The 16,209-nt window shown below is 47.3% G+C and overlaps 1 protein-coding gene across 1 annotated transcript in view; it reads right to left on the bottom strand.

Annotated features, from left to right (window-relative positions):
- Window positions 1-16,209, bottom strand: part of fam83gb (family with sequence similarity 83 member Gb) — a 106,703-nt gene that overhangs the window by 69,619 nt on the left and 20,875 nt on the right. The window lies entirely within an intron of this gene.

The following is a 16,209-nucleotide window of genomic DNA, read 5'->3' as shown; positions in this document are numbered from 1 at the left end:
CAGCTCCGCCAGTCAGCCAGTGTAGAAAGTCAGGCTGCCAAGCCAGAGCATATCAGCCCTTGCAGTCAGCCATTGCAGCCATACCAGCCTTGCTCAGTCAGCTCAGCCAGGCCTCTCTTGAGGCCTGGCTCTCTGTCTGCCTGGCCCGGTCTGCCCTGCCCTGCCTTGCAGCAACAGAACCAGCCTTTCTGGAAAGCCAGCCAGCTCAGAATGCGAGCTGAGCAAGCCAGTGCAGCAGCAAGCCCAGACTAGGTTACCGCAGCCTTACTGTGCAGCCACAGCCACTCAGTCTAGACCAGCAGGAGCTGGCCAGGCTCCAACCCTTGCAGCGCAGCCTTAGGCCGGACAGTCCCCCTGCCTGCACTTTGTTGCCTTCCTGGCCTGTCTGCCTGCCTAGGCGCCTCGGTCTTCCTGTCTGTCTGCCTTGGCCTGCCAGTCTGAAACTGGTTTAGACTAACTGCATGCTTGCCAGCTGCGCTGGCTTGCTGAGCTCGTATTCTGAGCTGGCTGGCTTGCCAGCAAGGCTGGTTCTGTTGCTGCAAGGCAGGGCGGGGCAGACCGGGCCAGGCAGACAGAGAGCCAGGCCTCGAGAGAGGCCTGGCTGAGCTGACTGAGCAAGGCTGGTATGGCTACAATGGTTGACTGCAAGGGCTGATGTGCGCTGGCTTGGCAGCCTGACTTTCTACACTGGCTGACTGGCGGAGCTGGCTGGCTGCGTTGGCTGACTGGGCGGGCTTGCTGGCTAGCTGGCTTGCTGGACTCCCTGAGGGAAGCTTTGGGATGGATCTCTAGGGGCATCGGCTTGTGTTGAGCCTTCCAACGGCGTCTACCTTGATCTTCGTCCTAAGAAAGAAAGACAGAAAAAGAAACACACACACAAACTCAACTATGCAGCTTCCACATGAGGAAGGCAGGCAGGCACGCAGGCAGGCACAAGCTGCCTGCGTGCTTGCTTCGCCCTCCAGTTGCTGCTCCAGTTATTTGTTTTCCCTCAAACCCATCCTCAATGTGTTGGGTGAGGTTGAGCTCTGTCCAGCACAGGACGGGACGGAAACCAGCTTGGTCTTTAGTCAGCTTGGTGTCTATGAGTGGTATGAGGCGTTGGAGTAGCAGCCTCTCTTGTAGGTGATGCAGAGGAGGGAAATGGGTCGGTAGCTCTTTGAGGATGATGGGTCTTTGCCAGGTTTGGGGATTGCAACCACTTTGGCTTTTCTCCAGACAGAAGGGATGGTTTTCTGTGCCATGCATGTGTTCAGCATCCCCACGAGCCAGGTCTTTGCGTTAGGTTCCAGGTGCTGTATAATTTCTGCCAGTATGTCATCAATCCCTGCTGCTTTTCCGGGTTTCAACTTTCCCATTGCAGTTTTGAGTTCTTCTAGGTCGAAGGGTTTGGTTTGAGGGCTGGCTGATTGTGGTTGGTCGGATACCACTGTGCGATGGTATTCTCCTGTGGGTCGTGGCGGTGTCTGTTACGACTGTTGGCCACCAGTTGTGATGCAACAGAGTTCGCTGTGACTGTTGTGAATTATGGGTGGCTCCCTGAGGTCCTTGATCGCCATTGGGTCCAACAGTGGTCATTGAAGCGTGCACACACATGCACACATGCACCTACACACACAGGGGCACATGCGTATGCACACCTGGACCTTTAAATGAACAACAACACAAAAACTAAGGCACTGGTGTCGGACTTCTGGTTTACCGGAACGGGGTTCAACTCCCTGCAGTGCCCTGCTCAATGTGTTGTATTTCATTCATTGGTCCATGGTCTCAGGTCATTGAGCGGCGCGCTATAGTGTGCGATTCTTCATCATTGTTGAGGATTTTTTAAAGGTGAAAATCAAGGAAAAGCAAAAGGCTATAGTCCATGGTCACGGACCGCATACTGGTCAAGGTCATTTATACTGGTGAAGATCATTTACTAGTCTTCTAAAGGTCATTTATACTGGTGAAGATCATTTACTAGTCTTCTAAAGGTCATTTATACTGGTCAAGGTCAATTACTAGTCTCATGAAGGTAATTTATACTGGTCACAGTCATATACTGGTCACGGTCATTTCTACTGGTGAAGGTCATTTATACTGGTCAAGGTCATTTGTACTTGTCAAGGTCATTTATACTGGTCAAGGTCATTTACTAGTCTTATTGAAGGTAATTTATACTGCTCAAGGTCATTGATATTGGTCAAGGTCATTAAGTGGCACGCTATAGTGCGCGATTCTTCATCATTGTTGAGGATTTGAAAAAAGGTTAAATTGCAGAAAAGCGAAAGGCTAAAGTCCATGGTCACGGAGGGCATACTATATAGTATGTTGTTTTTCTTTTTTTTGGTGGTGTGCGGGCTCCATCCAATAACTACACCAGTTGTGATGCAATAGAGTTTGCTGTGACCGTTGTGAATTATGGGTGGTGTGGTCTTTGCCAAGACGGTGGATTGTGGCCCATGCCTTCCTGCTGTTATTTGTCATGTTGGTGTTCTCTATATCTTTTCGTCCTGGGCATGACGTTAAACTGTTCCGTTCGAGAGGACCGGCGACCCTCGAATGTAAACAGGTGTTGGGACAGGGTCAGGTGTTGTCTTGATGCATCCTATGATGATGCCACAGGTGTCATTTAGGGCTGTGTCGACCAATTTGGTGTGACGGGATAGGCTTGTAGGTGATGCAGAGGAGGGAAATGGGTCGGTAGCTCTTTGGGGATAATGGGTCTTTGCCAGGTTTAGGGATTGCAACCACTTTGGCTTTTCTCCAGACAGAAGGGATGGTTTTCTGTGCCATGCATGTGTTCAGCATCCCCACGAGCCAGGTCTTTGCGTTAGGTTCCAGGTGCTGTATAATTTCTGCCAGTATGTCATCAATCCCTGCTGCTTTTCCGGGTTTCAACTTTCCCATTGCAGTTTTGAGTTCTTCTAGGTCGAAGGGTTTGGTTTGAGGGCTGGCTGATTGTGGTTGGTCTGATACCACTGTGCGATGGTATTCTCCTGTGGGTCGTGGCGGTGTTGGTTACGACTGTTGGCCACCAGTTGTGATGCAACAGAGTTCGCTGTGACTGTTGTGAATTATGGGTGGCTCCCTGAGGTCCTTGATCGCCATTGGGTCCAACAGTGGTCATTGAAGCGTGCACACACATGCACACATGCACCTACACACACAGGGGCACATGCGTATGCACACCTGGACCTTTAAATGAACAACAACACAAAAACTAAGGCACTGGTGTCGGACTTCTGGTTTACCGGAACGGGGTTCAACTCCCTGCAGTGCCCTGCTCAATGTGTTGTATTTCATTCATTGGTCCATGGTCTCAGGTCATTGAGCGGCGCGCTATAGTGTGCGATTCTTCATCATTGTTGAGGATTTTTTAAAGGTGAAAATCAAGGAAAAGCAAAAGGCTATAGTCCATGGTCACGGACCGCATACTGGTCAAGGTCATTTATACTGGTGAAGATCATTTACTAGTCTTCTAAAGGTCATTTATACTGGTGAAGATCATTTACTAGTCTTCTAAAGGTCATTTATACTGGTCAAGGTCAATTACTAGTCTCATGAAGGTAATTTATACTGGTCACAGTCATATACTGGTCACGGTCATTTCTACTGGTGAAGGTCATTTATACTGGTCAAGGTCATTTGTACTTGTCAAGGTCATTTATACTGGTCAAGGTCATTTACTAGTCTTATTGAAGGTAATTTATACTGCTCAAGGTCATTGATATTGGTCAAGGTCATTAAGTGGCACGCTATAGTGCGCGATTCTTCATCATTGTTGAGGATTTGAAAAAAGGTTAAATTGCAGAAAAGCGAAAGGCTAAAGTCCATGGTCACGGAGGGCATACTATAGTATGTTGTTTTTCTTTTTTTTGGTGGTGTGCGGGCTCCATCCAATAACTACACCAGTTGTGATGCAATAGAGTTTGCTGTGACCGTTGTGAATTATGGGTGGTGTGGTCTTTGCCAAGACGGTGGATTGTGGCCCATGCCTTCCTGCTGTTATTTGTCATGTTGGTGTTCTCTATATCTTTTCGTCCTGGGCATGACGTTAAACTGTTCCGTTCGAGAGGACCGGCGACCCTCGAATGTAAACAGGTGTTGGGACAGGGTCAGGTGTTGTCTTGATGCATCCTATGATGATGCCACAGGTGTCATTTAGGGCTGTGTCGACCAATTTGGTGTGACGGGATAGGCTTGTAGGTGATGCAGAGGAGGGAAATGGGTCGGTAGCTCTTTGGGGATAATGGGTCTTTGCCAGGTTTAGGGATTGCAACCACTTTGGCCTTTTTCCAGACAGAAGGGATGGTTTTCTGTGCTATGCATGTGTTCAGCATCCCCACAAGCCAGGTCTTTCCGTTAGGTCCCAGGTGCTGTATCATTTCTGCTAGTAGGTCATCAATCCCTGCTGCTTTTCCGGGTTTCAACTTTCCCATTGCAGTTTCACGTTCTTCTAGGTCGAAGGGTTTGGTTTGAAGGCTGGCTGATTGTGGTTGGTCTGATACCACTGTGCGATGGTATTCTCCTGTGGGTTGGTGGCGGTCTTGGTCACAACTGGTGGCCAACAGTTGTAACCAACACCGCCACCGACCCACATAGAATACCATCGCACAGTGGTATCAGACCAACCATAATCAGCCATCACTCAAACCAAACCCTTCGACCTAGAAGAACTTGAAACTGCAATGGGAAAGTTGAAACCCGGAAAAGCAGCAGGGATTGATGACCTACTGGCAGAAATGATACAGCACCTGGGACCTAACTCAAGGCCCTGGCTTGTGGGGATGCTGAACACATGCACAGCACAGAAAACCACCCCTTCTGTCTGGAAAAAGGCCAAAGTGGTTGCAATCCCTAAACCTGGCAAAGACCCATTATCCCCGAAGAGCTACCGACCCATTTCCCTCCTCTGCATCACGTCTTTCTTATACCTGTGGTGTGCGGGCTCCATCCAATACCTACACTAGTTGTGATGCAACAGAATTTGCTGTGACCGTTGTGAATTATGGGTGGTGTGGTCTTTGCCAAGACGGTGGATTGTGGCCCATGCCTTCCTGCTGTTATTTGTCATTTGTCATTATGGTGTTCTCTATATCTTTTCGTCCTGGGCATGGCGTTAAACTGTTCCGTTTGAGAGGACCGGCGACCCTCGAATGTAAACAGCCACGAAAGGAAACTGTGTGTGTGAGGTGTTCTCTATCATTTCATTCCAGACTTCACTGTCTATCTCCTGTGTTTTCCATTCATCTTGAGCTTTACACAGTCGTCTGATGTGCGGGGGGAGGTGCCGGCTAGCGCATAAAGGCACGGACGGGACAGGTGTTTTCTTGACCCATCCCGTGATGATGCGACAGGTGTCATTTAGGGCTGTGTCGACCAATTTGGTGTGACGTGATCGGCTCCAGCTTGAGCAGGAATACTCTGCTGTAGAGAAAGACAGGGCCATGGCAGTTGCACGGATTGTTTGTGGGTCTGCGCCCCACTTGGGAGTTCACTAGTTTTCACAGGATGTTATTGTGGGTGTTGACCGTGGCTTTTGTGTTCTCCAGGTGTTTTTTTGAAGAAGAGTGTCCTGTCCAGTGTAACTCCAAGATACATGGGGTGGGTATGGTTGGAGAGTTTGTGACCATCCCAAGTGACGCTCAGTTCTTTTCTTGCGTCTCGGTTCCTCAGGTGGAAGCTGCATAGTTGGGTTTGTGTGTGTCTTTCTTTTTCTGTCTTTCTTTCTTAGGACGGAGATCAAGGTAGACGCCATAGGAAGGCTCAACACTAGCCGATGCCCCTAGAGATCCATCCCAAAGCTTCCCTCAGGGAGCACAGCAAGCCAGCTAGCCAGCAAGCCTGCCCAGTCAGCCAATGCAGCCAGTCAGCTCCGCCAGTCAGCCAGTGTAGAAAGTCAGGCTGCCAAGCCAGAGCATATCAGCCCTTGCAGTCAGCCATTGCAGCCATACCAGCCTTGCTCAGTAAGCTCAGCCAGTCCTCTCTTGAGGCCTGGCTCTCTGTCTGCCTGGCCCGGTCTGCCCTGCCCTGCCTTGCAGCAACAGAACCAGCCTTTCTGGAAAGCCAGCCAGCTCAGAATGCGAGCTGAGCAAGCCAGTGCAGCAGCAAGCCCAGACTAGGTTACCGCAGCCTTACTGTGCAGCCACAGCCACTCAGTCTAGACCAGCAGGAGCTGGCCAGGCTCCAACCCTTGCAGCGCAGCCGTAGGCCGGATAGTCCCCCTGCCTGCACTTTGTTGCCTTCCTGGCCTGTCTGCCTGCCTAGGCGCCTCGGTCTTCCTGTCTGTCTGCCTTGGCCTGCCAGTCTGAAACTGGTTTAGACTAACTGCGTGCTTGCCAGCTGCGCTGGCTTGCTGAGCTCGTATTCTGAGCTGGCTGGCTTGCCAGCAAGGCTGGTTCTGTTGCTGCAAGGCAGGGCGGGGCAGACCGGGCCAGGCAGACAGAGAGCCAGGCCTCGAGAGAGGCCTGGCTGAGCTGACTGAGCAAGGCTGGTATGGCTACAATGGTTGACTGCAAGGGCTGATGTGCGCTGGCTTGGCAGCCTGACTTTCTACACTGGCTGACTGGCGGAGCTGGCTGGCTGCGTTGGCTGACTGGGCGGGCTTGCTGGCTAGCTGGCTTGCTGGACTCCCTGAGGGAAGCTTTGGGATGGATCTCTAGGGGCATCGGCTTGTGTTGAGCCTTCCAACGGCGTCTACCTTGATCTTCGTCCTAAGAAAGAAAGACAGAAAAAGAAAGACACACACAAACTCAACTACGCAGCTTCCACATGAGGAAGGCAGGCAGGCACGCAGGCAGGCAGGCAGGCACAAGCTGCCTGCGTGCTTGCTTCGCCCTCCAGTTGCTGCTCCAGTTATTTGTTTTCCCTCAAACCCATCCTCAATGTGTTGGGTGAGGTTGAGCTCTGTCCAGCACAGGAGCGGCCGGGACGGAAACCAGCTTGGTCTTTAGTCAGTTTGGTGTCTATGAGTGGCATGAGGCGTTGGAGTAGCAGCCTCTCTTGTAGGTGATGCAGAGGAGGGAAATGGGTCGGTAGCTCTTTGGGGATGATGGGTCTTTGCCAGGTTTAGGGATTGCAACCACTTTGGCCGTTCTCCAGACAGAAGGGATGGTTTTCTGTGCCATGCATGTATTCAGCATCCCTACGAGCCAGGTCTTTGCGTTAGGTTCCAGGTGCTGTATAATTTCTGCCAGTATGTCATCAATCCCTGCTGCTTTTCCGGGTTTCAACTTTCCCATTGCAGTTTCGAGTTCTTCTAGGTCGAAGGGTTTGGTTTGAGGGCTGGCTGATTGTGGTTGGTCTGATACCACTGTGCGATGGTATTCTCCTGTGGGTCGGTGGCGGTGTTGGTTACGACTGTTGGCCACCAGTTGTGATGCAACAGAGTTCGCTGTGACCGTTGTGAATTATGGGTGGCTCCCTGAGGTCCTTGATCCCCATGGGGTCCAACAGTGGTCATTGAAGCGTGCACAGACATGCACAAATGCACCTACACACGCACAGGCGCACATGCGTATGCACACCTGGACCTGTAAATGAACAACAACACAAAAACTAAGGCACTGGTGTCGGACTTCTGGTTTACCGGAACGGGGTTCAACTCCCTGCAGTGCCCTGCTCAATGTGTTATATTTACATGGTTCATTGGTCCATGGTCTCAGGTCATTGAGCGGCGCGCTATTGTGTGCGATTCTTCATCATTGTTGAGGATTTAAAAAAAAGGTGAAAATCAAGGAAAAGCGAAAGGCTATAGTCCATGGTCACGGACCGCATACTGGTCAAGGTAATTCATACTGGTGAAGATCATTTACTAGTCTTATGAAGGTCATTTATACTGGTCAAGGTCATTTACTAGTCTCATGAAGGTAATTTATACTGGTCAGTCATATACTGGTCACGGTCATTTATACTGGTCAAGGTCATTTGTACTTGTCAAGGTCATTTATACTGGTCAAGGTCATTTACTAGTCTTATTGAAGGTCATTTATACTGCTCAAGGTTATTGATCAATATCAATGACCTTGATGACCCCAAGGTCATTAAGTGGCATGCTATAGTGCGCGATTCTTCATCATTGTTCACGATTTGAAAAAAGGTTAAATCGCGGAAAAGCGAAAGGCTATAGTCCATAGTCTCGGAGGGCATACAAAAATGTGTGGTGCTATACAGGCCGTTCTGGAAAATTTGGGACAGAGGTTCATCGTTGGCATCCAGGGAGTGTGTGTGCAAAATTTGGCATCGACCGGGTTAATGGTGCTGGAGATTAGCTGTTAACAAACTGACGGACACACACACACACACACACTCACTCAGAGTGCAAAACATACTCTATCCCCATGGCTTTGGCCTGGTGCCATACCGTTATTAATTATTGCCTACAATGTCAATTGTGAAATTACTTTACCGTTGCAATGCAACATTTACATTTCAACGAATGGACCTCGTAAAACAAAACAAAAACCAAGGCACTGGTTGTGGTACTTCTGGTTTACCGGAATGGGGTTCAACTCCCTGCAGTGCTCTGCTCAATTTGTTGTATTTACATGGTTCATTTTTATTTTCTGCTCATTGTGTTGCCTTTTCATAGATGATAACCCCCAGGTTCTTTAATGTGTTTGCACTCCCTACAGTTAGGTTATCAAGTCTATTTATTTATTATTTCTGTTCACTAGAACTAGAACCAATTACCAAAGTAGGCTTTCTAATGACACAACTCGCCTTTGTTTTTATGTGTAGCAAAAACGTTCTTTTTATTTACGCCAAAGAGTAGAGGCTGGTCTGCATTCATGCGAGCGGGGAAGTTTAGAGTAACATAGCTCTAAATGAAACGCATTAGAGCTATGGACCAGAGCTAGTAGTCATAGCACTTCATGGTATATGCATAGTTTATATAGTTTCATTATAGATATATTAAACAGAGAGGACTGGAGTCAATTGGGTTATATTATGTTTAACACTAATTTGAAGCTGTCAAAATCTGACAGACTTCTGGCGGCCATGGCCACGCCCACCTTTTGGTAACGCCCACTTTCGGCCAAGCCCACAAAAAGGACCCCCCATGTAATTTGCCAGGCAGGCTCCACTCTCAGACAGATATTTGGCTCCGTCTTATAGGCTAATTTAGAATTTCCTGTCTGAGAGCTAGCTAATTTAAGACATCCGGTTGCCTTCAGAATAAAATAAGGTTATTTAATTCGTTAATTAAATAATTGTCAATGCCCCAAGGCACAGCACTTTTTTGAGCGTTGACCTCAGTAGAAGGTCTGCTGCCGTGAATTTTACACCTCTCCCACTTAGCGGAGAGTGGGGTGTGGTACAGGACATCTCCCCGAACGCGTGGGTATACTGCATCTACAAGTAGTACAAGATAAATTGAAACCATTGACACCTACTTCGATGGTTCAGTTGTCATCTATGCCGGGGAATTTAGCAGCTCTCATTCAAGCGTTTTTTCAAAATCCAGGTCACACATTTGATTGCAAAACAATCTGTGGTGTCACTCAACAACTAGTGAATAGCATCTTACTTGGCCTTAGGAATGCACAATGACCCATTAGATTTTATACACAAACTAGTAGTTTGGTTGAGTATGTGTGGTGTCCACACAGTTGTTCAAGCAAAACATACAGACATCTGTACATTCTGTGCCTGGACAGTTGAAAGCAATTAACAGAACAATAACGGAGGACAATTTGGAAGAAGATGATGATGATGTGGTTTTATGCAATGAAAGTCTAAATGACAATATGTGTGAAGCTATACCATTACCAATTCTAACATTTCTACAACAGACATCTGCTATCAAAAAATGTCACACACGGCTTGAAGAAGCAGCAGCGCAGGACTCAACATTTAGACGGAAACTTGAGAAATTCAATCTAGCCAACACATCAGTGTCATTAGTGTCTCAGAAATGTTCTAGGACAGAAGAATGCACCATATTAAACAGCTTTGTAGAATACACACTTCGGTCTCCTTTCCTTGGAGATGACCTGCTTTGCCTGAAAAGTCTTAGTCTGTATAGTTGTACTCAATGTGGTGACAAGGCCTTACCATCTACAAAGAACATGTCACAATTCATAGTGCAGCCACTTGACGTGTCACAAAAAGGCATCTTAGACACTATTGCACAAATATTACCTGCTCAATCTGAACAATGTGAAACATGTCAGCAGGAAAAGAGCTTATCAACATATGAAGTAATTAACAGCCCACAGACCTTACTTCTCCTGTTAAGAGCTGGCACAAAAATTCCAAAAACGTTCAATTTATCCTGTCTGTACCACCAAAATGAGTATGCTTTGACCAGTATGTGTGTATTTTTCGACAGGCCACCATATGCGTCATTGTACATCCTTAAAGATCATAAATGGCATATCTGGACAAATGAATCGAATGACACAGCAGGCTATACCTTTGATGCAAAGAACATCCGCTCGACAGCACACAAAGACAGTAGTCACAAGTAGTTTCTATGTCGTGTCATACGAGAAAATAAACAGTCGAGAAATAATCAAGTTTCGTCAGGACAAACAAATGCATAAATGCACAGACAGATGCAATCAACGCACACAAGTGACACCCATTCCAAAGCTAGAGGTAACTCCTTGACCTGACTTAGCTTGCGTAGAGAAAGTGATTTCATGTCAATGCCCCAAGGCACAGCACTTTTTTGAGCGTTGACCCCAGTAGAAGGTCTGCTGCTGTGGATTTTACACCTCTCCCGCTTAGCGGAGAGTGTGGTGTGGTAGAGGACATCTCCCCGAACGCGTGGGTATGTCCAGATAGTTGCCTCGCGGAGGCCTCTTTGTCCAGTGTCCATTCTGGGTCCGGAAACGGTACTTTTTTCAGCGTTGACCACAGTAGAAGGTCTGCTGCTGTGAATTTTACACCTCTCCCGCTTAGCGGAGAGTGGGGTGTGGTACAGGACATCTCCCCGAACGCGTGGGTATGTCCAGATAGTTGCCTCGCGGAGCCGTCTTTTGTCCAGTGTCCATTCTGGGTCCGGAAACGGTACTTTTTGTCAGCCTTGACCCCAGTAGAAGGTCTGCTGCTGTGAATTTTACACCTCTCCCGCTTAGCGGAGAGTGTGGTGTGGTAGAGGACATCTCCCCGAACGTGTGGGTATGTCCAGATAGTTGCCTCGCGGAGGCCTCTTTGTCCAGTGTCCATTCTGGGTCCGGAAACGGTACTTTTTGTCAGCATTGACCCCAGTAGAAGGTCTGCTGCTGTGAATTTTACACCTCTCCCGCTTAGCGGAGAGTGTGGTGTGGTAGAGGACATCTCCCCGAACGTGTGGGTATGTCCAGATAGTTGCCTCGCGGAGGCCTCTTTGTCCAGTGTCCATTCTGGGTCCGGAAACGGTACTTTTTTCAGCGTTGACCACAGTAGAAGGTCTGCTGCTGTGAATTTTACACCTCTCCCGCTTAGCGGAGAGTGGGGTGTGGTACAGGACATCTCCCCGAACGCGTGGGTATGTCCAGATAGTTGCCTCGCGGAGCCGTCTTTTGTCCAGTGTCCATTCTGGGTCCGGAAACGGTACTTTTTGTCAGCCTTGACCCCAGTAGAAGGTCTGCTGCTGTGAATTTTACACCTCTCCCGCTTAGCGGAGAGTGTGGTGTGGTAGAGGACATCTCCCCGAACGTGTGGGTATGTCCAGATAGTTGCCTCGCGGAGGCCTCTTTGTCCAGTGTCCATTCTGGGTCCGGAAACGGTACTTTTTGTCAGCATTGACCCCAGTAGAAGGTCTGCTGCTGTGAATTTTACACCTCTCCCGCTTTGCGGAGAGTGGGGTGTGGTACAGGACATCTCCCCGAACGCGTGGGTATGTCCAGATAGTTGCCTCGCGGAGCCGTCTTTTGTCCAGTGTCCATTCTGGGTCCGGAAACGGTACTTTTTGTCAGCCTTGACCCCAGTAGAAGGTCTGCTGCTGTGAATTTTACACCTCTCCCGCTTAGCGGAGAGTGTGGTGTGGTAGAGGACATCTCCCCGAACGTGTGGGTATGTCCAGATAGTTGCCTCGCGGAGGCCTCTTTGTCCAGTGTCCATTCTGGGTCCGGAAACGGTACTTTTTGTCAGCATTGACCCCAGTAGAAGGTCTGCTGCTGTGAATTTTACACCTCTCCCGCTTAGCGGAGAGTGTGGTGTGGTAGAGGACATCTCCCCGAACGTGTGGGTATGTCCAGATAGTTGCCTCGCGGAGGCCTCTTTGTCCAGTGTCCATTCTGGGTCCGGAAACGGTACTTTTTGTCAGCATTGACCCCAGTAGAAGGTCTGCTGCTGTGAATTTTACACCTCTCCCGCTTAGCGGAGAGTGGGGTGTGGTACAGGACATCTCCCCGAACGCGTGGGTATGTCCAGATAGTTGTCTCGCGGAGCCGTCTTTTGTCCAGTGTCCATTCTGGGTCCGGAAACGGTACTTTTTGTCAGCCTTGACCCCAGTAGAAGGTCTGCTGCTGTGAATTTTACACCTCTCCCGCTTAGCGGAGAGTGGGGTGTGGTATAGGACATCTCCCCGAACGCGTGGGTATGTCCAGATAGTTGCCTTGCGGAGCCGTCTTTTGTCCAGTGTCCACTTTATAAAGTCCATGCACTCCAGTGAATAGCATTTATCCATTTAGATAACTTTATTATTATTATTATAAGGATTTAATTACTTATTCTTACACAGAAACATAATGTGTGTCTTATAGCATCATGTAGCATCATTTAAATGCTTAATTTGTAGTTTTAATGTGCAAATTAAACTTTTTTTCAATACTCTAGAGGGTACTCTTATTTTGAAGAGATCGTCCACCGGAAGTCTTAAATTAGCTCACTAGATTAGCTCACTAGACGCTGCCTGCAAGCCCCACCTCTTCACGTTTTGGAATGTCGTTCTGATATATACTCTATGTTAAGTTCTGATTGGTAATAGAAGCCATACGAGCCTCCTACTTACTAACAATTGGGTCCATTGTCATGTTTATGTCCAGTTTTGAGGGGTGCGTGTAAACACAAACATTGAATGCCATGGAATTGTGCTGGGACAATTTTACGTCATTGTCCCAACACAAACATGAAATGACAATAATGGTCATTTTTAGTATTGTTTGTATTGTGTTTTACATTACGAAAACACAAAGATTGAAGGCAGAAGTGAGGACGCAAATTGTGATTGGGAGATAGACCGGAATGAGATGAACAGTCAACAGATGATGTTAGCGCCCCTCACTTCACAGTCACGGGTATGATTATTTTTTTAATCTTTTTTGTACAGTAATAGGCCTACTAGGTATACGGAAATTATTGAAAGAACACTACAGTACTTTACTTGTGCCTTGTTCCGTAGTTAACTGTGGACGACACCATATTACACTTGTTTACAATAGGGCCCATACCATGTTCAATTCATCATAACAATTAGACGTACAAATATACTCTATATAGCAAAATAAAAAATCATCATAGAGGTAAAAAAAAAAGGGTGGGGGGGGGGGGGAGAAACTAGCTAATTTAATGGCATCTCTATCTCTGCCAATTTATACTGTAAAATCAATGTTAATTTAAATCTCAGAGTTAGACCTAGACGTCCATTTGGTTTCAAACTATCATTTAGCTGGGGACCCCCTGGAACTCCCTCAAGGACCCCTGAGGGTCCTCCGACCCCTGCACTTTGGGAACCACTGACCTATTACAAATACAAACAATACAGCTAAAATGCAAAACAATTGCATTTTGGATGCAATTGTTTTGCAAGGATGGTACAATGATGGTACAATGTAGAACTTAACACGCTTAATTTTAATAGGATTTCATTAATTGCTCAATTTCACAAACATTAAATCCCATTGACAATGAATGGACAATTTTTGGTCTTTGTGTTAAACACAAACACAAATACAAAGACTAAAGAATCATACAAATATATTAAATAAATTAAAACAGTCAATGAAAAACCATGGCGTTGTTCCTTTAAATAGCTCTATATTTCAATAGGAATCATCATTGCTATCTTGTGTTTGTTCAATAACAGGGGTCTCTCCAGCTCTTCAGCCAAAACATTTTAGTTCGGGCTACCAATTTAATCCAATCAGGCGATGGAACTCATAAAGGATAAACAAGTGAAAATGGACGCGATGAAACAAATAAATGACAGACAAAATTGGAACTGGATTTTGTTACTGAATAACCACTCAAGCAATGATTACTATTGGAATATAGACTAGGGTTTTTACTTTCTAACCCAACACTTTTACAGCAACCCCCTTAAACACCTTATTCGCACGGAACCTCAACAATATCGTTTATAATAATAATAAATTTATAACGCACTTAAGCAGAAATATTTTAAAAGAAAAAAATAAGAACAATTCAAACATTCTGTGGACAACTAAGCAGCTAAAAGGTTAAAAGAAGTACACAGGGCATCTTAGAAGTCCAACTAGGCAAATGCCTTGCTATAAAGGAAGGTCTTTAGTCCCTTTTTAAAAGCATCTACGGACTGTGGTGCTCTCAGGTGGTCGGGGAGGGCATTCCACAGCCGAGGAGCAGCTGAGCAGAAGGCCCCAGCATGGTGAGGAGTTTTGTTTTTGTGGTTTTGAGTGTGTTTGATGTACCAGAGCAGAGGAAGTGGGTGGGGGCTGGGGGTTCAATGAGTTCCTTTAAGTTTAACCTGCTGTTCTCACTTAGATTTTTTAGCAAAAAGCTTATGCACACCTCAGAAGGCTAGTGACAGGTGCACAGGGCAATAGAGCATATATTAAAAAGGGTATCTTTGAAAAACAAAGAAAATGTCAAGTGAACAAGTCAAAGTGTGTGTGTGTGTGTGTGTGTGTGTGTGTGTGTGTGTGTGTGTGTGTGTGTGTGTGTGTGTGTGTGTGTGTGTGTGTGTGTGTGTGTGTGTGTGTGTGTGTGTGTGTGTGTGTGTGTGTGCATTAGTGCTACCTGATGTGAAAATAACACTGTGCCACTGACAACCTAGCGTGGCCAGTGTTTGTCTGCTATAGGGAGCAGATGGCCGGAGACACTATGACGTCACACACATCACCATTAATCACACACACACACACACACACACACACATATACACACACACACACACTCACACAAATGCACTTAATTTTGAATTGTCTCCCTAATTATATTTTTTGTCCCACGATTTTGTAACACATTTTTCACCCCTGTGTCAATCATCCTGTGATGTGATCCTGGGCTCTACACACCCTCCGCCAACCTAGGGAGAGCAACGGACTTAACTCATGCTTCCTTCATGCTTGAGTGTCCAAGTTGCTCCTTTACACCTGACAGGGGGGAGTTTCCCTGGTTGGACGTAGCGCGTGGAAGGAGCACGTTATTCCAACCAGTTCCTTTCCCCTCCATCAGGCGTCCCGGCTGGCCAGGGGGAGGCAGTTTAGAGACCAGGATTACTGCATGTTTTTGTGAGGGTACCTACCCTAGGGGACACGGGGAGAACATGCAAATGAATTGTCTCCCAATGAAATGCATTAAGTGTATTTAATGTATTAAGCCATTCTCAGGGTGACGGATCATAAAGTGGCTACTGATCAAAAAGTGTTGATGTTGTCATACACACTCACAGATCTCTCTGACTGACTCCTTCCTGTACACTCCAATGAAATGGGTGTTTATGTGTACAGGTGCTAATGATTAGAAAGTGGTCAGCACCAATGATTGACAATTTGTGTGTGTGTGTGTGTGTGTGTGTGTGTGTGTGTGTGTGTGTGTGTGTGTGTGTGTGTGTGTGTGTGTGTGTGTGTGTGTGTGTGTGTGTGTGTGTGTGTGTGTGTGTGTGTGTGTGTGTGTGTGTGTGTGTGTGTGTGTGTGTGTGCGCGCGTGCGTGGGTGGGTGCGTGTCACACAGACACACGCATGGATGTGGACTCCGGTCCATATTAGCATCTGTTGTACTCACACACACTCCATTATCACCTAGCAGAGTGTGTGTGTCAGCGTTGCAGGTCCCACATTAAGCTGATGTGTTTAATCATCACTTCAAGGAAAGGACTGTCCTCAACACACACACGCACACCTCCTCCACGCCTCACAGCGTCGCTCAGCAGTGAGGTCAGCTGGCGTGAACCGTTCCACCACGGAGGGTCTTTCATTAAGGGCTGATCCATGTGTCTCAGTGTGTGCGTCTTGAAAGTTTAAGTGTGTCCGCTGTCAGTTGTTTCGGGGGGCTTCAGGGATAGCGATACTTCTCAGGGCTTCTGGGACCGCC

Source organism: Protomyctophum parallelum (assembly GCF_964188405.1).
Source record: "Protomyctophum parallelum genome assembly, chromosome: 5".
In the NCBI taxonomy this organism is placed as follows: Eukaryota; Metazoa; Chordata; class Actinopteri; order Myctophiformes; family Myctophidae; genus Protomyctophum; species Protomyctophum parallelum.
The sequence above is the reverse complement of the archived record's forward strand: the minus strand, read 5'-3'. Positions and strand labels throughout refer to the sequence as shown.